Below are 23958 nucleotides of genomic sequence, written 5' to 3'. Positions count from 1 at the left end.
GACTGAACCCTTGTCACCTGTGTCTCTTGCATTGGCAGGTGGATTCTTTTACCATTGAGCCACCTGGGAAGCCCTATGTATACATATATCCCTTGTTTTTGGATTTCCTTCCCATTTAGGTCACCACAGAGCATCGAGTAGAGTTTCCTTGGCTATTTGGTTGGTCATTATAAAGCAGAGAAAGACAGGAGGAAGAAATTTTCAAGTGGAGAATTAAAAGTGAGTGTGAGCCAAGTCAAATTTGAGATGTAGTTTAGCTGTCTATGTACCAGTATCAGAATAGGGCATGTTATTTGAGTTCAGCAGTGTAAGGGGCAATCGGGTCCAAATGTACAGATTTAGGAGTCACTGATGTGAGGATGTCATCAAAGCCATGGGACTTGATGCAGTTCTTTGGAAGAATGCACAGAGAGAGAAGAGAAAGAGGTCCGATTTAGACAAAGCTTTGGGGTTCCAATATTTAGAAAACAACTAGAGGAAGAGTTATCCTACAAAGAAAGTACATAGAAGATTTCAGGTTCAGTCACCTCCTTAAAGTTTCAATTCCACCAGAATGAGACGCAGCACCTTCCTTCCTGCAGACAGAATATCTTCGAAAGAAATCTCTACCTAATCAAAATGTGGCCAATGCAAACCCCTCACTGTGAATGTGCTACGTCTCCTTCTGTGCGACTTCTCTCTGGAATGTTGACAACACTCACTTTGTGGCCCCAGCAGAAACCCAGGCTAAACTAGATTTAACGAAAGGTAACACATATTTCATTATTCTTCATTATTTTAATTCTTTTGTTGTTGTTCATCTGAACACAAGTGACTACTTTGATCGGATTCTCTTTGAAAATCTAAAATGTTTCATGAACTTTGCATTTTAAAAATTATTAATAAGTTTTAAAAAATTGATTGGTGCTTTTCAATAAGATAAATTAAAATTTTTAAGCTGCACTTCATTCTTTGGGCTTGCAGGCCTTGAAACAATTTGGAATTTACTAGGTTTCGTTTTTATGTCTAATCTTACAGATAAATGGCATAATCAGCTCTTCTTTTAAATGCAAATAAAATAGTCACAGATTAAGAATTTCATAGCCAGAAAGGATCACTTTGGAGAAAGTCTACACTAACCACTTCACTTTATCTTTGATTTGAAGGGAAAGAACTACAATCTTTAAATTACTTGTTTGACACTATAAAACTGATTAATATTAAATCTAAGTTTACTAACAAAACTTCCTCCATTGTACCATGCTGTTCAGTATTTGTACAAAACAACAAGTGATCCTGGTAATCATTGAAAAGTGTTGATTGTTTTAATTTAATGGAAGATTTCTTAAGAGGCTCTTTTAAAAGTAAATAGTATTCAAGTGCATCAAAAATATCAATAATTATACTTTCTGGAAAACAACTGCAATCTCAGTTTAAAGATGTTTTATGGGATGGATTTTCCTCTCCTGAGTGTCCTTCATAGTTTTGGATATAGATATGACATTACTGTCTTGGCAGAATAAAATTCCTTCTCACTTCCCCATATTCTGTTTTTTTCCCCTAGCATAGTGAATAGATGCCATTGTTAGTGTTAGTGAATTTTGAAAGGTGTCTAGATGGGAATTTCCATCAAGAAGCTCCTGGCCTCTCTGACTCTCTTAAACCTTTGCATTCACTCCAGGGCAAGAGAGAAGAAATGAGAAAACACAAGATCGGATCTGCCACTGTGTTTCCATTAACCTGAGTGGTCCCTTCACAACCTCGGAAGTGCAGAGAGTGAATGATGGCCCAAGTGGGGCAGGACAGATCGATTCGGTAATTTTTACTCACTGTTTCTCCTCAGCTCTAACTGACTATTGATTGGATGAGTTGAAGATGGGTAGTACCTCTGGGACCTTAGAAAGACTAAGAAGAAATTCCCTCCCTCTACCTAGCAACACCTTCAGGCTCTTATAGTCATTCACTTCACAGAAGAGAGTAAAACAAAACTTAACAATGAAGTCGTCTGAAGAGAAGTAGATTTCATTCTCCAGCAGGAAAATGAGCTCACCTGAATGCTTCTTTAGGTGAATGTTTTCAGATTCCAATTACATATCTACGCTAAAGAAGACAAATATTTCACGTAGGTTTATAAAGTTGCAAAGTGAGTAGGGTGTTTAAGATCATACAATCTAATTCTTTTACATAACAGATGAGAAAGCAGAAGCTCAGAGTTAGTAATGCACTTCCTTCAAGGCTTGGGGTAACTGGAATAACCTTGGTTTTCCAATCCCCAGTCCAGCAGCCTCTATTCTTGGCAAGGTTTTCTAACTTTTAACAGAGCCACAGAGAGATTCTATTCTTGTTATGTTATATTGCAACACCTAAAACTAATGCAGCGGCTTATTCCCAGTGTGAAGATGTAGCCAACATCATTAATGTCAAAGTGGAAAAGGGAAAAGAACCCAGGGATTTTGAGTCTGCTAGACCAGTTCTTCGGAGAAGGCAATGGCAACCCACTCCAGTACTCTGGCCTGGAAAATACCATAGACAGAGGAGCCTGGTAGGCTGTAGTCCATGGGGTCACAAAGAGTCAGACACGACTGAGCAACTTCACTTTCACTTTTCACTTTCATGCACTGGAGAAGGAAATGACAAACCACTCCAGTGTTCTTGCCTGGAGAATCCCAGGGACGGCAGAGCCTGGTGGGCTGCCGTCTATGGGGTCGCACAGAGTCAGACGTGACTGAAGCGACTTAGCAGCAGCAGCAGACCAATTCTTAAACTTGCCGTACCTTTAGAATTTCTTTTTTATGAGATCACAAATTTCTATAAGTTTAAGGCGGTTTAAGCCAAGATTTTTTTTCTTATTTCAGCTTGTGTGTGTGTCAGCCACTCAGTCGTGTCCGCCTCTTTGTGACCCCATAGACTGTAGCTCACCAGGCTCCTCTGTCCATGGACTTTTCCAGGTAAGAATACTGAAGTTGGATTGCCATTCCCTTCTCTGGGAAACCTTCCCGACCCAGGGATTGAACCCAAGTCTTTCGCATTGTGGGCGGATTCTTTATCGTCTAAGCCCCCAGGGAAGCCCTTATTTCAGCTTAAAGAGAAGTGAAGTGAAGTGAAGTGAAGTGAAAGTCTTTCAGTCATGTCCGACCCTTTGTGACTCCATGGATTATACAGTCCATGGAATTCTCCAGGCTAGAATACTGGAGTGGATAGCCTTTCCCTTCTCCAGGGGATCTTCCCAACCCAGGGATGGAATCCAGGTCTCCTGCACTGCAGGCGGATTCTTTACCGGCTGAGCCACAAGGGAAGCCCCAGCTTAAAGAGTACTAACTAAAAAAATTATTCTTCTCAACCTTATTCTTTCTTTTGTTCTCCAATGGAAAAGCTATCTGATCTCCTTGGAGGAATGGAGAATATTTAACTTGAGAAACAGAAAAGATATTGGCTATCCTTGTTCAAGAAATTCGAACTAGTTGTAAGCAACTAGTCAACTAATTTGACTAGTTGGTCAACTAATATCTCTTGCTGGAATGGACAGGATTTCTCATCTATATGAAATGTACAAGAAATTTTTCAGGGATAAGTTTCTTCAGAGATGGAAAGGCTGAGGGATTTATTCAATAGCTTATTTGTTTGCAACCAAAAATCATGTGTGTCACTAGGTTTTTATTAAGTTCTTCTACACCAGTGGTTCCAAACCAGAGGTGGGTTTGTCCTCTGGGAATTTGTCCTACCAGGGGACACCTGTCAATGTTTGAACTCATTTTTAGTTGGCACAATTTGAGGGAGGGGCTGTTGACAGTTCAGTTCAGTTGCTCAGTCATGTCCGACTCTGTGACCCCATGGACTGCAAGCACGCCAGACTTCCCTGTCCATCACCAACTCCTGCAGCTTGCTCAAACTCATGTCCATTGAGTCGGTGATGCTGTCCAACCTTCGCATCCTCTGTTGTCCCCTTCTCGTACTGCCTTCAATCTTTTCCAGCATCAGTGTCTTTTCTAATGAGTCAGTTTTTGCATCAGGTGGCCAAAATATTGGAGATTTGGTTTCAGCATCAGTCCTTCCAATGAATATTCAGGACTGATTTCCTTTAGGATTGACTGGTTAGATCTCCTTGCAGTCCAAGGGAGTCTCAAGAGTCTTCTCCAATACCACAGTTCAAAAACATCAATTCTTCAGCATTGTTGACATTTAGTGCATAGAAAACAGGGTGATTGTTAATCATTCTCCAGTGCACAGAACTGCCCTGTGCAGCAAATTACAAAATAAAAAATGTTAATAATTCTCAAATTGAGAGACCCTGTTTGTTTTGGATTATCTGCTGTTCACAGGAATTTCAGAATCCTCTCATTTTCATAGAATTCTTCTATGTCACCCAACAAATGATTGCTTCAGACACAGAGGTTGGCTTGGACAAACGAGGGTTTTTTTTTGTTATTTTGCAGGAATATGCCAGATCTTTTAATGTTTGATTTTACTGCATCATAGAGTAGATCATAAAACTGTCAGAAGCCTGAAGGAGAGATCACAGAGAGACTGAAGTCAATGATACAGGCTTGGGGATGGTGTTTTCCTCTTGGAAATTTAATTCAGTTTTTAACAACGCATTTGTTCTTAGTGTTTTTATGGTGAATGGGAATATTACCTTCTTACTCTCCTTGAAAATTGATGAACCGTGCTGCTAGTTCTACTCAACTGACTGTGGGGAAACAGGGTAGAGCATTTAACTTCTGGTTGGTGACTTCCCATCTCTTTTTACCCTGGTTCCCTGATGGGCAGCACTCCAAGTAGCAGATTCTATGAACACAGTTGATTCAACTTGAGCAATAGAAAACTTCGTTATTTCAAGGCACTGAGACTTTGGGTTGCATGTTATTTCAACCTAATCTAGATTTATTTTGAAAAATGGAGTTAATAAAAGTTTTAAATGGGTCATTTTGAGTTAAAATACAACTCAATCAAGTATAAAGTTGGAAAGTTAATTTAAATTAAAACCTTAAAAATGCCATCAGCAGAAATAGGGGAAAATATAACTGTTTAACCCCCACTGTACATTATGTAATTTTCTCATTTTCATTTCATAGATAGTTATTGATCATCAACTATACCACTGACTGAATGTTAGATATTGGCAATTGAAAGATGACACAACAGAATACTCTTACGTACCAAAGATTTTCTCAGCTTTGCCTGCTAAGGCTCAAAACTTTAAGCTTCACTAAATGAGATATGTTATCTGCTCTCTTCACCGTGGTCAATTTAGCATTGACTACATCAGCTGTCATGGCTTCCCTGGTGGCTCAGACAATAAAGATTCCACATGCAATGCTGGAGACACAGGTTCAGTTCCTGGGTTGAGAAGATCCCCTGGAGAAGGAAACAGCACCCCACTCCAGTATTCTTGCCTGGAAAATTCCTCGGACAAGGGAATCTGGTGGGCTATAGTCCATGGGATTGCAAACAGTCAGACACGACTGAGCAACTAACACTTTCACTTTCAGCCAGCATATAGTAGGATTTGATGAATGCATTAATAAGTAAGACTTTCAACAACTTCAGTGCAGTGCAGTTCAGTTCAGTCGCTCAGTCATGTCCGACTCTTTGCAACCCCATGAATTGTAGCACGCCAGGCCTCTCTGTCCATCACCAACCCCTGGACTCTACCCAAACCCATGTCCATCGAGTCGGTGATGCCATCCAACCATCTCATCCTCTGTCGTCCCCTTCTCCTCCTGCCCCCAATCCTACCCAGCATTAGGGTCTTTTCCAATGAGTCAACTCTTCGCATGAGGTGGCCAGAGTATTGGAGTTTCAGCTTCAACATCACTCCTTCCAATGAACACCCAGGATTGATCTCCTTTAGGATGGACTGATTGGATCTCCTTGCAGTCCAAGGGACTCTCAAGAGTCTTCTCCAATACCACAGTTCAAAAGCATCAATTCTGCGGCGCTCAGCTTTCTTCACCGTCCAACTCTCACATCCATACATGACCACTGGAAAAACCATAGCCTTGACTAGACGGACTTTTGTTGGCAAAGTAATGTCTCTGCTTTTAAATATGCTATCTAGGTTGGCCATAACCTTCCTTCAAAGGAGTAAGTGTCCTTTAATTTCATGGCTGCAACTTACGTTCAGGGAATTGTGAGCTGTTGGGGCTGAGAGGACCACTTCAGCCTAGTATCTATTGTAACCAGCAGCTGGATGGGAGATGGGAACATGTAGTCAAATTTTAGAGTTGAGCACTGTTAAAGGCTATTTCTTTAATACATCTCCATTAGAGAGAGTGAGAGAAGCCCTATGAAAGTCACTCTGCAAACTGGGAACACTGTTCTATTAAGTTAAGAGTATTACGTCTCCTAGGTGGCACTAGTGGTAAAGATCCCATCTGCCAATGCAGGAGACATAAAAGATGTGGGTTCGATCCTTAGTTCAGGAAGATCCCCTGAAGGAAGAAATGGCAACACATTCCAGTATTCTTGCCTGGAAAATTCCATGGACAGAGGAGCCTGGTGACCTACAGTCTATGGGGTCGCAAAGAGTCGGGCATGACTGAAACGATTTAGCACACACGCTTGCAAGAATATTCACCATCTTACCTCTGAAAGTTTTTGAAATGCTGAATAAATGATTGCTTAATACTTCTAGGGATTTAGAAAGACAAAGAGTGAAAGGGTAGATTTTGAGAGTGTGCCAAAACTGTAGTCCACCTTTGGAGCTACTATGGCAAGAAAATACCTAAAAATGTGGTTGTCCTCTGCATGCTAACCATCCACAAAACATAATTTACTAAATTTGGAAAGACTAGAATCAATAGAAGTGCATGTTTGTATCTGTGTGTAAGTGTATGTATCTGTATGTATGTGCCTGCAACTAGGGGCGGAGGTTAAGACTCATATGATGTCTCTGTACAAGGAATGAGATAGAGGCATCTCATCTCACTTAAGATCTCTTAAGTACCATCAAATGTGCCCCATGAGGATACTCCCCCGCAGAGGGCAGCTGTAATCAGTCAATATCACAAAGAGGAGCAATGACTTGGTAGGGAGAGAAGAAGAGGCTTTATTTTAAAAGATCATAAATTAAATATTTTAAAACAGATATATCTGGGTCTTAGGAACTAGAAGTTTGCTCTTCTCACAGCTAAAATTACTGACCACATACAGAAGTGAACAGAGTTGTCATTAGAGGAGGCAAGTGAGAAAGTGGGAGGTGTCAACTTAGTAGGTGTCAGTTATTAGAAAAATAAACTAGCTTTATGTCTCATTCCAATAAGCTGAGAATCCTAAATGAATCCATTTCAAAGAAAAAAATTGTCCTTGCTGATGAGATGCTTACAACGAGTAGGGTGAAAAAGACAAAAATTTCAACAGGGTATGAAAGTAGGGCTGTGGGGATACACTTAGCTACAGGGATGCTCAGAGTATTTCCACTTAGACCAGGGAGATACAGGAAGATTTCCTGAGAAGACAGCATGGTGAGAACTAAAGTTTTAAGGATGAATAAGAGTTATCCAGGCAGAGAATATGAGGAAGTACATTCAGGGCAGTTAAGCAGCATGAGTTAAAGCACAGAGCTGTGAAACAGCATGGTGTGTGAGAAACACAGCAAGTCCTTTGATTCCAAGTGCATAAAATAAGAGGTGGAACAAGGCAGGAGAGAAGGTAAGAGTTAGGTCATGAAGGGCTATACAGTATATAATAGTAAAGAGTGTTTTATACTATTTTATGCAGTATAAAATAGTAAATTTTCTAGTGTGAGGATTTTATGGAGAACAGGGTTTCAACGAAGGGTTCTAAAGCAGCCAGGTGGCAAGATCAGATCTCATTTCAGGTAGAATATTAATGGTTATGCTAATTCTATGGAGGATGGATTGGAAGAAAGAGGTGCTACCTGCAGACAGCAGTTAGGCACTCATTGCATGCATGCTAAGTCGCTTCAATCGTGTCCAACTCTTTGCAACCCTTTGGACTATAGCCTGCCAGGCTTCTCTGTCCAAGGGATTCGCCAGGGGAGAGTACTGGAATCTGTTGCCATGCCTTTCTCCAGGGAACTTCCCAATCCAGGGATCAAATCTGCATCTTTTATGTCTCCTGCATTGGCAGGCGAATTCTTTACCACTAGGGCCACCTGGGAAGCCCTCAGTTTAGTTCAGTTCAGTTGCTCAGTCGTGTCCGACTCTTTGAGACCCCATGAATCGCAAAACGTCAGGCCTCCCTGTCCATCACCAACTCCCGGAGTTTACCCAAACCCATGTCCATCGAGTCGGTGATGCCATCCAACCATCTCATCTTCTGTCGTCCCTTTGTCCTCCTGCCCCCAATGCTTCCCAGCATCAAGGTCTTTTCCAATGAGACAACTCTTTGCATGAGGTGGCTAAAGTATTGGAGTTTCTGCTTCAACATCAGTTCTTCCATTGAACACCCAGGACTAATCTCCTTTAGGATGGACTGGTTTGATTTCCTTGCAGTCCAAGGGATTCTTAGGAGTCTTCTCCAACACCACAGTTCAAAAGCATCAATTCTTTGGCACTTAGCTTTCTTCACAGTCCAACTCTCACATCCATGCATGACTACTGGAAAAACCATAGCCTTGACTAGACGGAACTTTGTTGGCAAAGTAATGTCTCTGCTTTTAAATATGCTATCTAGGTTGGTCATAACTGTCCTCCCAAGGAGTAAGCATCTTTTAATTTCATGGCTGAAATCACCATCTGCAGTGATTTTGGAGCCCCAAAATATAAAGCCTGACACTGTTTCCACTGTTTCCCTATCTATTTCCCATGAAGTGATGGGACCAGATGCCACGATTTTAGTTTTCTGAATGTTGAGCTTTAAGCCAACTTTTTCACTCTCCTCTTTCACTTTCATCAAGAGGCTTTTTAGTTCTTCTTCAGGCACTCATTATAAGGTCTACACACAAGGAAGGTCTAAAAGAAAGGAACAATGAGCTGGTTAGAGGAAAGATTATAGATATATAAACACTTAGTAGATATATTTAGTAGGAGACTTCTTGGAAGTTGAAGTAAGGAAAAGAAAGAATTTGACGTTGTATCTCAAATATTGCATTTTAAAAATTGCATTTGGATAATTGTTTTATCAGAAATAGCTTATACAAGACCAGGACCAATGTAACAGAGAAAGATAAGTTCATGCCAAGTTTGAGATAGTTTTGAAAACGTCTCCAGAAGGAGGTTGGATATATAAATCGGAATTTCAGTGTAGACATTAGCATTAGAAATATACAAATGGGACTCATAAACATTGGCTGGTAATTAAAACTAAGAGAGTGGAAAAAGGTCTTCAGGGAGTGTATGCAGAGTGAGAATGACCATAGGTCAATGTTGAGAGACATTTAAGGAGTCAGCAGGAAAAGGGGAAAACCATAGTGGACTGAGAAAGACAAGTCAAAGAGAGAGAAAATAGATCCCTAATTACAAATAAAAGAGTGTTCCTACTCTTCTAGTAGGTTAAGAAAGATGAGAAACTCACTGGATTTATAATACAGGAGATCCTTGGTTAGTCTGACAAAACAGTTTCAATGAAATGATAGAGACAGTGTGCAATTATATGATATTAAAAAGTAGATGGGAAATGAGGAAAATATGATATTATTTCAAGAAACACGCTGGTAAAAGAAAAAGAGGAATCAGATGACAACAAGGGGTTTAAGTTTCAAATAAGTGTCTTTCTAGTTATTTTTTTATTGGTTGCAGAGGTTGGTACTTAGACATATTATACATGTTTGAAAGCTAAGGATAAAGCCAAGAAAAAACGAGAAGGAAAGGATGAAACTGATGGACTAAAATTTTGGAAGACTTTTAGAAGATAAAGGACAGAGGTCTGGGTCATGATTGGCCACAAAGAGGAGACTCATGCAATCCTCTAGGAAGGTAGGGTGTCTATTAAAATTCTGAGGGTGAGGGGGACAGAAGAGCATATAATCCATGTTATATGGATTAAAATTCCTTGTAATATAGATATTTACCTGTAAAGAATAAGGGTAGGGGGTAGGGGAGGGTTGAAGATAAATATGGAATATTTGTTGAAAGAAGTGAAAAAGGGAATTGATGAAGCAGGTTGCAGAAGAGGTCAAAAGATCTAGGAATATAAATTTGTGGCTTTTTGCTAGTTTTCTTAACTTTTTATTTTACAATGGAGTATACCTGATTAACAATATTGTGATAGTTTCAGGTGGATAGCAAAGGGACTCAGTCATACATGTATCCATTCTCCTGCAAACTCCCCTCCCACCCGGGCTGCCACATAACACTGAGCAGAGTTCCCTGTGCTATGCGGTAAGGTCCTTGCTGGTTATCTATTTTAAATATAGCACTGTTTGGTGGCTACAGGAATGTTTAATACTTCTTTAGCAATTTTGAGCACTAACATAGTAAAGAAGGTAGACAGCAAAATTAATTCAGAATTGAAATTTTATCAGATAGGTGTCTGTAAAGATAAGAGTGTAAGACAGAGAGGATATTAGTAAAATAGCAGCTGAAGTGATCAATAACAGGGTTCAAGCTAAAGACAGAAGATGGCAAACCTTGGAAAATCTAGCTCAGTTGCTCAGTTGAAGGAGGTGAAGTAGGATCAACAAACCAGTTTTTTTCCATAGAGCTGTTTAGCAGATGTAGTAGGAATGAAACTGAGAGCTAGAGGCATAGTTGAGTTAAAATATGAGATACCAGCGCCTAAGGTTCTTGTAGTTGCTGTTGTTTAGTCTCTTAAGTTGTGTCTAACTCTTGCTCCCTCAAGGACTGTAGCCTGCCAGGCTCCTCTGTCCACGGAATTTTCCAGGCAAAGATACCCGAAGTGGGCTGCCATGCCCTCCTCTGGGTGATCTTCCAACCCCAGGATTTGAACCTGAGTCTCCTGCATCTCCTGTGTTAGCATGTGAGTTCTTAACCACTGAGCCACCAGGGAGGCTTAAGGTTCAGATGTGGAAAATTTTTGAATTTAACTTTAATGTACATCATTGACTGTGATGAGTTAGAAATTTTGTGTCCAATTTATGACAAAGAAACTGATTTGAAGAGATTGGATGATTTGTCTAAGGTGCAACAACTAGTAGGCATTAGAATTATAATTTGATCCCTAGCTATTTATTCTTTTCTCCAAATTTTCTGTACTTTTACCATATTGTTCCCCACAGTTTGACTTTTCAAATACTGAAATAAAGGTATAGGCTTTTACTTACATGTTTGTACTGTTTTAATCTGAAAAGGGGTTGGTGTAATTCTGATAATCAACTGTCTTAATAGCTTTGTTTTATTTTGTTTATAAATGTTGATGCTCACATTTTCTCTGATGGTTCCATTTTCTCTGAGTCTGTGCTTTGGTAACATCTTCAGAGATGTTAGAGTCATTTAAATTCTACAGATATTAAGTCCAAAAACATTTTGTTCTTTACACTGTGTTAAACACATCAAAGGAGTTCCTATTAGCTTCAAAATTACACATGATTAGATAAGAGAGTAAGATGTTAAAAGTAAGTCATTTTAATTCAAATTATATGATAGTATAGATATATTATTTATATTTTGCCAAAAATATTGTTTAATTGAGCTACCCAAATACTTTTCTTGTAGAATACATACATACTCTATAAAATCACAGACATCTTCTAATGAGTCCATCCAAATTTCTAGATAATTAAAATGCCCTTCAGCTTAATAATGCAAAGCTGGATCAAAATATTTTATCCATGAAGTTGTGGAAACTAGTTTTCCTTAATATCACCATAGAAAGTTCTTAAGATCAATGTTAAAATTCACATTCTGTTTAACTGAATTTTTTTGAAGTGATTTATTTCGCCTGATCTTCAATTAGTTGAAACACAGCCTTCCAAATGTGTAGGTGTTCTTGTATTTACATAATAGAGTAAATTTTGGAGTTAGCTTCTGTAGCAGCGTATTTTAAAAATAAGAATAGCAAATACATTTTCTTTTCTTTACAAGGTTAAGTTTGGCCTTATTTGTGGCATTTTATTATGTTCTGGTTATTCTTATAGCATTTATTTCACACTGAAATGTCTGCTTTAAGTTGAATTTGGTGCTATGATTCCAGTAAAAGTAACTCATTAGAAAAATGTTCTGAAACCGAGTTGCTATTCCTTCTTTTTTGCAGAGAATTTTCAGCCAAAATACATCCTCTAATTTAAACAAACTCCTTTATTTTATAAATTAAACTGTTTATAAAAGAAAATGCAGAAACACGGTTAAACCCTTAAGTATTAGGTCATTAAAAATCCATTCCTGCCTTCCTGCCCATAAATACATCTTTTTTCAGACCTGTCACCCGTTTCATTTAAGCACTTAGCTCTCTTCTAATGAATGAATTGGCATTTCATATTACCTTATTATCCTATAAAGCAAAATGCATACTCAATAACATTAATGGTAATTTCTCATAAAGACACATTATCGATCCGGGTGCTACCTGTAAGCATTGAAAATTGCAGCCTGCACACAGAGCCTTTCACATCTGGGCCTGAAGAATTAAAGAAAAATTAAATTTGACAGCAGTAAATTCACAGGCACAATCTAGGCCCCAATTTATATGCAAAATGAAATGCTTTATGAAAATTTCTTCTATTTTCTCACGGAGATTTGAGAAAAAGATTTCACTATATGCTTCTTTCTTTAATATCCCTCTACTTAAATATTATACTGCAGTCACTGCAGACTCTCTTTGATGTATAAATAATCAAGTTAAATTATGTGCAGCAAGGAGACTAGTGCTCTGCCATTCTTATTTTACAAAGTAATTTCTACCCTAGAGGGTCAAATTTCCCTGACAAATTCTTAATTACTATGTTGCAACAGAAGCAGAATCTATTTGTGCATAAATCCTGGGCATTCCCATGTGGCAAGTAACTAATATTACCAACCATTTCACTTGGCCTGCTCACTGAACTCCATAATTAGATAATACTTTTGATGATGGTACATTTGAAGTCTTAATCCATTTAATTTTTTATGAGTTTTTTTTTATTTTAATAGGGATATGTTAGTGACCACTGCCTATTTAAAAATCATTAAAATTCTGTCCACAGCAGTAATAAAGATTAAAGATTACTAATATGGCATTCATAACCTTGCTGGTTTTCCAGAAATCTAGGGCTTAAGGTAAATGTTAAAGGTCATTTAATATGTTAGTCACTAATTATAATCCTTGGTAATAGGTTCCTTTTTTAATTATCACGGTATAAGAGTTCTATTGTTTGGGTCTATTCTTCTGATTTTCATATTTAACTTTTTGGAGGATGAGTAATCCTGGAATTAAACTCCTGAACATTGATGAAAGTAGGTAATGCTTGATGATTAACTGGATGAAAGCTTATATTTGAATGCTGTATGATAGCTTGCCTTGAAGTTACCTACAAAAGATGCAGCATCCCTTTTCTAGCACTAGGTCCAGGGAAAAGGTCACTGTAAGATTAATGCACCCATATTTTAATATCAAACTATGACAAATTTGATAACAGCCTATTGGCGTACCTGCCAAAACATTAAGAAGAGAACTTGAACAACCTGAAACATGACAATGTTTTTAAAAAGTGAACTAGACTTTGTCTATCCTTTAAGTGAATAATAAAAGCACAGGGTTATCTAATTCATGGGACAGTAAATTGTCCACTCCTTGTTTAAACACATACACACACGCATATGCACACACATGTACCCTACAAGTTAGAGTAAAACCTAAAAAAGATCACTAGCTGCCTTCTTGATGAATATTCTGGATCATGATAAGCTTTAACTATGACGGACTGATTAAAGTCCTTCAAATTTTTGGTCATTGCATTTTACAAACAACTCAAATTGTCTTGACATTTTCCATTTATATGTACCTTTGTTTTGGAATTATCACATATTCTACTTATATAATGTCCACACTTCGAGTTATTTGGTTAACATGTGTTTTCCCTCATTTTGAAAATAATTTGCATATTTTGACCATTCAGTGTTATTCAGGTGGCGCTAGTGGTAAAGAACCCATCTGCCAATGCAGGAGACATGAGACCTGGGTTCAATCCCTGGTCAGGAAGATCCTCTGGAGAAGGCAATGCTACCCCCTCCAGTATTCTTGCCTGGAGAATCTCATGGACAGAGGAGCCTGCCAGGTTGCAGTCCATAGGGTCTCAAAGAGTTGGACACAACTGAAGAGACTTAGCATGCATGTACTTTTGTCCTTGCAGGAAATATTTAGACAAACTTCTAATAGATATTGAACATGTCTTAGGTTGTTAGAATCATAAGACTATTTCATTGGAACTTTTTCAGTAGATATACTTCAATTAATTCATACTTGCTTATTGGCATTTGCTTTGTTCCTGACACATAAAGATGCTTATTATCTTAAAGATTTTATTCCACTGACATGAGATATACAATAAAGAAAATGAATATATATATAGTATTCAATAATATGTCAACAGGTTCAAAGTGCTAAGTAGAAGATAAGGATTGATGATTAGGAAGAAGGTTGCTATTTTAATTTTGAATAATCTTAGAAGGATTCATTGAGAAAATGACATTTGACCAAAGACTGGGAAAGGGGACTCAGGGGGCACTCCTTAATGTATTAACACCTTAATAGCAGGTATTAAGGAAGAGTAAACAGCAGGTATAAGGTTGTTTGCTCTGAGGCAGGAGCATACTTGGCTTATTTGAGAACAGCATAGAAATGAGTTTGATTGGCAGGAAGCGAGTAAAAGTAAGAGTAACAGGAGATTTCCTTTTCAAAGGTATTAGAGTTCAGGTCATGAAGGGTCTTTAGACTCTTGTAGAAACTTTGACTTTTTTCTTCATGAGATGGAAGCCATCTGAGTATTTAAATAAGAAATGTTATAAGTCAGTTTGGATTTAAAAGTGACAAATCTGCCTTCTGGTGCTCATAAAAATATAGAGGTAAAGCAGGAAGACTAGTTAAGAAGCTTCAGAAGTCATTCACTCAGAAGATGACAGTTGTTTGGATCAGAGGATCATTCTGAATGTGTGCGTGCTATGGGGTTTAGTCGTGTCCTACTCTTTACAACCCAATGGTCTGTAGCCCACCAGGCTCCTTTGTCCATGGGATTCTCCAGGCAAGAATACTGGTGTAAGTTGCCATGCCCTGCTCCAGGGGATCTTCCTGACCCAGGAATCGAACCTGGATAATTTACATCTCTCCAGCACTAGCAGACTGGTTCCTTACCACTAGCACCATCTGGGAAGCCCACCATTCTGAATATCGGAAGTCAAATTCTATATACTTTGAAATTAGAGCAAAACAACTTGGTACCAAATGAGATGTAGGCTATGAAAAAAAGAAAACATTCAGTAATGGCACTAGAATTTTGGCCGTGAGTGACCCAGCTTTCATTTGTAACCTCAATAAAAGCATTTCCAGAATACTGTGGAGTCAAATGCCTAAATGAAATTAATTTAAGAGGCAGTAGGAAAATGGGAATGGAAGATAGAAGCTGTAAACAACTCATTCTAAGAGTTTTGCTGTCCAAGGTGAGAAGGAAAGAGTGGCAGTTAGAGGGAAACAGAGGTTTAACAGGTTTTCTTTTGAAGAGGAAAGAAAAAGAAAAAAGTGCTCATCAGAATGATCGAGTAGAGAGGGAAAAATAATAGTTACTTGAAATTGATAATTATGAATTTAAACTGAGACAGTGAACTATGTCCAGGTTCAAAGGACTGACGTAGTTTCAGGAAGAGTTTGTATTGTTGTTGTTCATTCGTGTCCAGCTCTTTGCGACTTCATGGACTATAGCACACCAGGCTCTTCTGTCCTCTGCTATCTCCTGAAGGTTGCTCAGAGTCATGTCCATTGAGTCAGTGATGCTATCTAACCATCTCATCCTCTGCTGCCTCCTTCTGCTTTTGACCTCAGGAGAAGTGTTTTCACAGGGTAGGCTCCCAAGCAGATCCCAAGTGGCTTGAATGAATGAACTGGGGCGGGGGGAGGCAAATAAATGGCTTTAGTTTTGAAAGTGGTTAAGAGACAGGCTAAGAGCCTCTTACAGGGCAGATGGGTTTACCTGGCTTGAACTTCCCCATCTGGTACCCAGCGAGAGCGTGAGAGCTTTTTCAGATTCTTTATTAAAAGAGGTCTCCAAGATTCCATCTTGCATTGACTCCATAAATTATGCAGCCAGTCTTTGTTTTACAGAAGCAGATACAAAGATGTCTATTAGGGATTAACAGCTGTGAAGGGAAGAAGGAAAGCAGGATGGGGCAGAAGGAGAGACTGGACTGTCACTGAAGCCCAACAAAATTTAATATCCTTTGAGTGGAGTCAAATGGCCATGGTTTTATTTCCTCTTGTGCTTTTTCAAAGAAAGGATGCTGTATACTCCTCAGTTGTTGTTTAGTCACTAAGTCGTGTCTGATCTTTTGTGACTCTATGAACTGTAGTCCACCTGGTTTCTCTGTCCATGGGATTCTCCAAGCAAGAATACAGAATTGAGTTGCCATTTTCTTCTCCAGGGATCTTCCTGACCCATGTATTGAACCTGCTTTTTCTGCATTGGCAGGTGAATTCTTTCCCACTGAGCCACAGGGGAAGCCCTCAGAGGTAGGGGCAAATCCTTCTCTGAAAGGTAACCTGGGCAGGTTCATTTCTCCATTTACCAAAGTGAAGCAACTACGCAAAATCTTGATATTTGTTATAGATCTTTGAATACAAATTAGAAAATTTGATGTTTTCCAGTAAATTAAATATAAATAAGTCTGCAATAAAGGACTTAGAGGTACTCATATTAATAGGTAATCAGAAAAAGCATAAAATTTATTGTTAAAGAGGTGGCATTCAGACTTCAACTTCATAATTTATTAGAACTATGACTTAGTATTAATAGCTATGGAAACCTCAGCCTCTTTGAAGGTTTGGCTTTTTTTTTTTATTCACATGGTGATAGTACAAACAAATATTTATTGTGATGAAAACAAGCATGAAATAACTGTTGAAGAACAAAGGCTTTATATAAATGTTATTTATCTTCTAGACCTTCAAAGTATAAACCTCCTGACCTGTGCCTAGGCCACTCAAAACTCTGTTCTTTTGTAGTGGAAGAAATCTTTAAAATTAGAGCTGATTCAGTATGTTATACTATATTTTCACCCTTCTGTTAATAACTTTCTTTTCAAGAGCAAACTTTTAAACATACTAAAACTTTCATACCCATCAATCTATCCATATCTAACATTCTCTATGGCTTTGAATTTCTTATACTCAAATTACAAATAAAAATATAAACAAATGTAAATCCTCATCCAGGCCACCAAAGGTAAAATAGAATCCAGACTGAGGGCTCTATCTTAACTACATAGAGGTAAGTCTTCAGTTCATTTGGAGATACTGGTAAAGAATCTATCTGCCAATGCAAGAGATGTAGATTCAATCCCATGGTTGGGAAGATCCCCTGGAGTAGAATATGGCAACCCACTGCCATATTCTTTCCTGAAAAATTCCATAGACAGAGGAGCCTGGTGGGCTATAATCCATAGGGTTGCAAAGCATGGGACATGACTGGAGCAACTGAGCACACACACACAAAATGAGATAAATAGGTCCCAAGTTTGAAAAAAAAAAAGTCTGAACCTTGCTCCAAATTCCCTTGTAAAGAAGGTTGTGTAATCTCATGATGTCCCTGGAGGTTTCAAAAGAAAGAGCCATTGCATTGTAATACTGCCTATGTTTCTTTTGGATTCTAATTTTTTAAACTGAAATCTTAAGATAGGGTTGGATGTTTAAAATTAAAGTGTTTTCATCACTTAAAATTCTACAGCTGTTTCTTTTCTTACAATGCTTAGTGTCATGCAGGCAAACCCTGTCCCTATTACATAAGAACAGATTTATCATTCCTGGTCTCTGAAATAGCTCAGAATATAATTGGAAATAGAAATTGTATATACTTGTATTTATATGGGATTGGTAATGTCAAATAGAACTGTACACACACCCTTCATAGGAATCTTTAATAGGAAAATGGTCATTTTACAGCCTACTTCTCCATTTACATATTTATTTTAAAGCTAAATTAAGGAAACACTTAGCTCACTGATATTTTGAAGTAAGCTAACATTTGGATATCCAGCACCAGAGTGCAGAGACATTTGAAAATGTCAAGAAAAAGCAACCAAAAAAATTACTGTTTTTCTCAATCTTTCCTTTCTTTCTTTTTCTCCACTCTGCTACACTGTGCTAGGCATATATGTCTTATTTAATTCTTTACTGAGAAATGTAATGTCATAATATTAAATTGAGTGCTACGTGGTTAGTTGTGTATGACTCTTTGCAGCCCATTGGACTGTAGCCCTCCAGGCTCCTCTGTCAATGGAATTCTCCAGGCAAGAGTATTGGAGTGGGTTGCCATTTCCTTCTCCAGGGGATCTTCTCAGCCCAGGGACTGAACCTGAGGCTCCCGGGTCTCCTGCATTGCACGCAGATTCTTTACCTACTGAGTAATTGGGGAAGCCCACTATTAAATTAAAATGCAAATACTGTGTTCTTCTTGAATACCATTCTGTTGACCAAACTCTGTGTCCAACACGAAAGTGAAAATAAGAGTGGAAAAATGCTAAGGTCTATGTCTAAATTATATTTGTTAGGCCTAGAGATCCATACCTTAATAATAAATAATGAGAGAAAGAAAGAAACAGAATGAGAATTAGAATCATTAAGAATGTAGCCAGAAAGGTAACTTGAAAGTACAGTTGTATTTGATTCCCTTGATACTCAAAGAAAAGTTGACCCAATTATCAATGATTTCAACTTGATACTTTCTTCAGAATATATGCTCTCCCCCTTCATAGCTATTAAAAAGATTAAAAGTCATGATCACAGCACTTGAAAAGAACAATGCAAGCTCATTTTTGGCTAATCTGATATCTTAAAATAGACCATCATAAAAATCACCCCAGAAAGATGAGAATCTATTTTTAAATGCTTCCAGAAAAAAAAAAAAAAAGCAGTTTATCTTCCTCAGTTTATCAGTCTTGACCATGAAGAAAAAGGCTGCCTAGTTCTAAATCTAATTTTTAATTTAGTTATTTAATCATATATTTTTATGCTGAATATTAGTGAAAATGTGAACTTTCTCCTCTCAAACTCTAGAAGTTTTCTTTCTGATTCTCTTCTTCTAGTGAACTTACTCAAAGTATGGTTTTTGGACAGTTTATATTAGAATCACCTCATACATTGAACATGATACCAGAAAATTTACCTTTGTAATTTAGTTTCATTTTTTAACAAATAGTTGATAATCTAATAGTTACTAATGTCAAGAACCCTTTGACCTAAACTTTTTATTATCATAACCATAATTATACCTTAAATTCTTTTCAGATTACTCACCTCCATAAGCAATTTATCATATTACTATGAAATCAGCATAGACTTCAATTTTTGTCACAATTCAGAATAGTCATTCATCCTAATAATTTATGTTTTTCAACAAATTCAGCTCATATCTACTGAGCACTTTTTCTACTGCTTATACTTTAGGGTAACAGCAATAAAACTAATAGAAAAAAACCAATAATCAATTTCATGGAATTGGAACTTACTTTCTATTTTCTACAAGGGAAGGGTACAGACAATAAATAAAACAATTAACCCAAATATATTAAGAAGGAAATAATGTGTTAAGGAGAGCACGAACGCCAGAAGAGGGCTGTGGTTTTAAATAGGGCAGTCAGATTTACTAGTAAAAATTTAAACAAGATGAATTTGGGCATGCTAAGTCAGGTCCAACTCTTTGCGATCCTATGAACTGTAGACCGCCTAGCTCCTCTGTCCATGGGATTTCCCAGACAAGAACACTGAAGTGGGCTGCCATTTCTTCCTGGAGGAGATCTTCCCAACTCAGGGATCAAACTCGCATCTCCAGCATTGCAGGCCAATTCTTTAACACAGTGCCATCAGGAAAGCCCCCAACAAGATGAGGTAAAGGGGTAAATCAAGCAGATGTCTGAAAAAGTGCACTCACAAGACAGAAAGGAGCAATTACAATGGCTCTTGGTTAGAAGTACCACTGATACACTCAAAAAATAACAAAATTCCTCCAAAAAGAATTCCTCTCTCTACTCTATGGAGAACAGATTGTAGAAGGAACAAGGATGAAAACAGGGAAACCATACAGAAACTATTACAATAATATTGGAGAGGATCTTCCCTGGTGGCCCAGTGATTACAACTCCATGCTTCCAGTTCAGGGGACTTGGAATTTTTCCCTGATGGGGGAACTAAGAACCCACATGCTGCTCGGCATGGCTGAATAAATAAATAAATACACATCATAAATAAATAAATAATACAATCCATCCATTAAAATAATATTGGGTAGAAATGATAATGGCTTGGACCACGGCGAAAGTTGTGATTGGGAATCAGGTTCTGGATATAGTCTAAAGATAGATTCAGTAGTATTGTTTTAGTATTTGGGAATGGAGAATGAGAATGAAGGGTCATGATTCCTCTGAGAATCATTTCAATAACTGGAAATGTACAGAATGCATTGAGTCAAGGTATACTACAGGCAGACAAAGTTTGAAGAGATCAAAAGAATGATTTTCAACATTGTATGACTGGGAACTATATGAGATATTCTAGTGGAAATAACAAGTATCCAGGTAGATACAGGGGTCTTTGGTTCAAGAGAGAAAGCCAGGCTGGATCATACTGCTGTTGTTGTTCAGCTGCTGAGTCGAGTTTGACTCTTTGTGACCCCATGGACTGCAACACTCCTGGCTTCCCTGTCGTTCACTGTCTCCTGGAGTTTGGTCAGATTCGTGTCCATTGAGTTGATGATTCAATCCAACCATCTCATCCTCTGTCACCCCCCTTCTCCTCCTGCCCTCAATCTTTCCCAGCATCAAGGGTCTTTTCCAATGAGTTGGCTCTTTGTATCAGGTGGCCAAAGTATTGGAGCTTCAGCTTCAGCGTGTCCTTCCAATGAATATTCAGGATTGATTTCCTTTAGGATTGACTGGTTTGATCTGCTTGCAGTCCAAGGGACTCTCAAGAGTTTTCTCCAACACAGTAGTTTGAAAGCATCAGTTCTTCAGCTCTCAGCCCTCTTTATGGTCCAACTCTCACATCTGTGTATGACTACTGGAAAAACCATAGCTTGATATGATTGCATTTAAAAGGATCAAGCTGAATGAAGCAATTTGGAAGAGAAGAGAAGTAACTAAGGAAAGTCTTTGGGGAACTCCATTTAAGAGATCCAGTACCAGAGCAGGGAATGGAGATCTCATCAACGATTTCAAATGTAATTTGCAGGTCAAATTAAAAAATGTAGTGAGAATTTACCTTTAGATTTGTCAACATAGAAGAATTGTTGACTTTGATGCAAGCAGTTTTAATCGAGTGGAGAATGAGAAGCAATAACCAGATTAGAGTGTATTTAGGGGAAAATGGAAAGAGAAATTTATATCTTTCAGATATATATTGTTGCCATGCTCAGTTTTGCCCTTTCTGTATCATTTAATGAAGTTTTCTATTTTTTCTCCAACCAATTAGGTCACTTTTGATTAATAGATTTAATATGAAAAGTGAAATGTCAGTCACTCAGTCATGTCCAACTCTTTGCAACCCCATAGATTATAGCCCATGAGACTTCTCTGTCCATGGAATTTTCCAGGCAAGAATACTGGAGAAGGTCCACACCTTGTCCAGGGGATCTCCCCTTCTCCAGGGATCTTCCTGACCCAGGGATTGAACCCATGTCTCCTGCACTGCAGGTGGATTCTTTACCCTCCAAGCTTTCTGGGAAGCACCCCTAGATTTAACATAAGTATATACTTTTTTTGGCCTCTTCCCATCATTTTTTTTTTTAAGTTGGAATATAGAGGAGCCTAGTGGGCTACTGTCCATGAGGTGGCAAAAGAATCTGACATTACCGAGCACTTAAATAGCAAGAAAACAACAGTTGCTTTACAATATTTTGTTAGTTTCTGATGTACAATGACGTGTATCACTATATATATATATATATGTGCATATATATATATATATGCACATATATGCCCTCCCTCTTGGATCTCCCTCCCAACTCCCCCCCCAATCCCACTTATCTACGTCATCACAGAACACCAAGCTGATATTTCTTTTTTTATTGATGATTCACAGTCTACATTATTAGGGTCATTGTTATTATTGGGAACTGTGATAAAATCTATCTTATCTCTTGTAAAGACAGAATTTTTCTGAACTCTATCCAGGTAGTTAGATGAATTCCTACTTGCAAACAATACATTTTTTTAAATTAGGATGATGTGTCAACAGATTTATAGCAACATATCTTACTTATTTCCCTTTAACTTAGTTGCATTTTTCAAATTTTATAACAACCAAATGCAAAATGTACACATAACTAAATACAACATTTTTCACCACAAACTATCCTGTCTCAACTTGTCTGATGCTGTTAACAGCAATATTGTAATACTTCAAAAATTTTAAGTATCTGAGAACCGATACTTTAAGTTGGATAAAACAAAACAAAATGCTTGAGTAGATCCTCAAAATATTTATGAGTAACAACATATAACAATAACATGTTATTCTATGTATGTGCATGCATGCTAAGTCACCTCAGTCGTGTCCGACTCTTTGAGACTCTGTGGAGCATAGCCCACCAGGCTCCTCTGTCCATGGGTTTCTCCAGGCAAGAATACTGGAGCCGGTTGCCATGCCCTCCTCCAGCAGGTCTTCCAAATACAGGGATCGAACCCGAGTCTCTTATGTCTTCTGCATTGGCAGGCGGATTCTTTACCTTTAGTGCCACCTGGGAAGCCCATATTGTACCAATGCCACATATTAATTCTACTTTTTAAAATGTAGCAACTAACCATCTTAGAATTATTCACGCCCTCAAAGGTTAAAATATATTTAAAGGAGGAAAGATACAAACTCTTAGCCATCCAGAATTCTCTGCTTTACTGAATAAAATACTTCTAAGTAATATCTTGCCCCAAACTACAGATTATTAAAATTTGCTAGTAACTTAAATAATAAAATGCAATTCAAATATTCAAAGACACGTCCACATTTATTATTTCAACTGTTTAATTTTCCTCCTGGTGCATGTATTAATTAATTAATGTACTGCCCTTCCTATGTGATGACTTGCTGAGAAAGGTAAAATTATTAATAAAGAATATTTTTCTTGTGTTAACATATTTAGGGCAAAGACCAAATGCTTGAGATATTTAAACTTATTTTAGCTTATGACAAGCTAAAAAAGAGCAGGAAATGTGTCCCAGATACACTCTATAAGATAAAAATTGAAAAAGCCATGACATAAAAGCTGGGCAAGAAAGAAAAAACACACACACATAAAAATAATTTTAACAAGTCCAATTCTTTTAAACTCTATGAAAACTAAAGAGAAGAATAGCATTACAATGATACTAAGTTGAGTAGAATCAAAATATCAGAATGAATATAAAGGACACAAAATCATCTAAAGGAAGAAAAAGTTATTTTAAACTAGAAACTATTCCAAGTATCCAAAAAGAATTTTTTAAAATTCCTCATTAGAAAATACATTAGCAAAATTTTGGAGGGGGCAAACATGCTTAAGTAATCTGTAATTAGCTACAATTTTTTACATACTGTCCTCATGAGTTGAAATTAGCCTTATTTTTAAAAGTCTGGAACCAGTGGTTTAGGGTAATCTATCATTTGATATCTCCTCCATACAGATATAAACAGGATCAGCTTAACCATTAGGCATTGTAAGCATAGTGGGTCAAAGAAAACTTCGTAATATAATATTAATATGTTATTATATCAGTCCTGTTGCAAAATATCTTTGAATTTTGTGTTTTATAAAATAAGGGACCTATGGAGTTAGTGCCTCGAGCCCATAAAAGTCATAATGTGACACTGGACTGTGAACCAAGTCCTATATTTATTCTGTTACCAGATGGTGAGATATTTCCTTCTCCCTTTTACTGAAAGTAAGGTTAAGACCATTTGCCTTTCAGTTCT

The sequence above is a fragment of the Giraffa tippelskirchi genome, chromosome 4 (assembly GCF_054371585.1).
Source record: "Giraffa tippelskirchi isolate mGirTip1 chromosome 4, T2T-mGirTip1v1.2.pri, whole genome shotgun sequence".
NCBI lineage: Eukaryota > Metazoa > Chordata > Mammalia > Artiodactyla > Giraffidae > Giraffa > Giraffa tippelskirchi.
Note: the sequence above shows the minus strand (reverse complement) of the source record.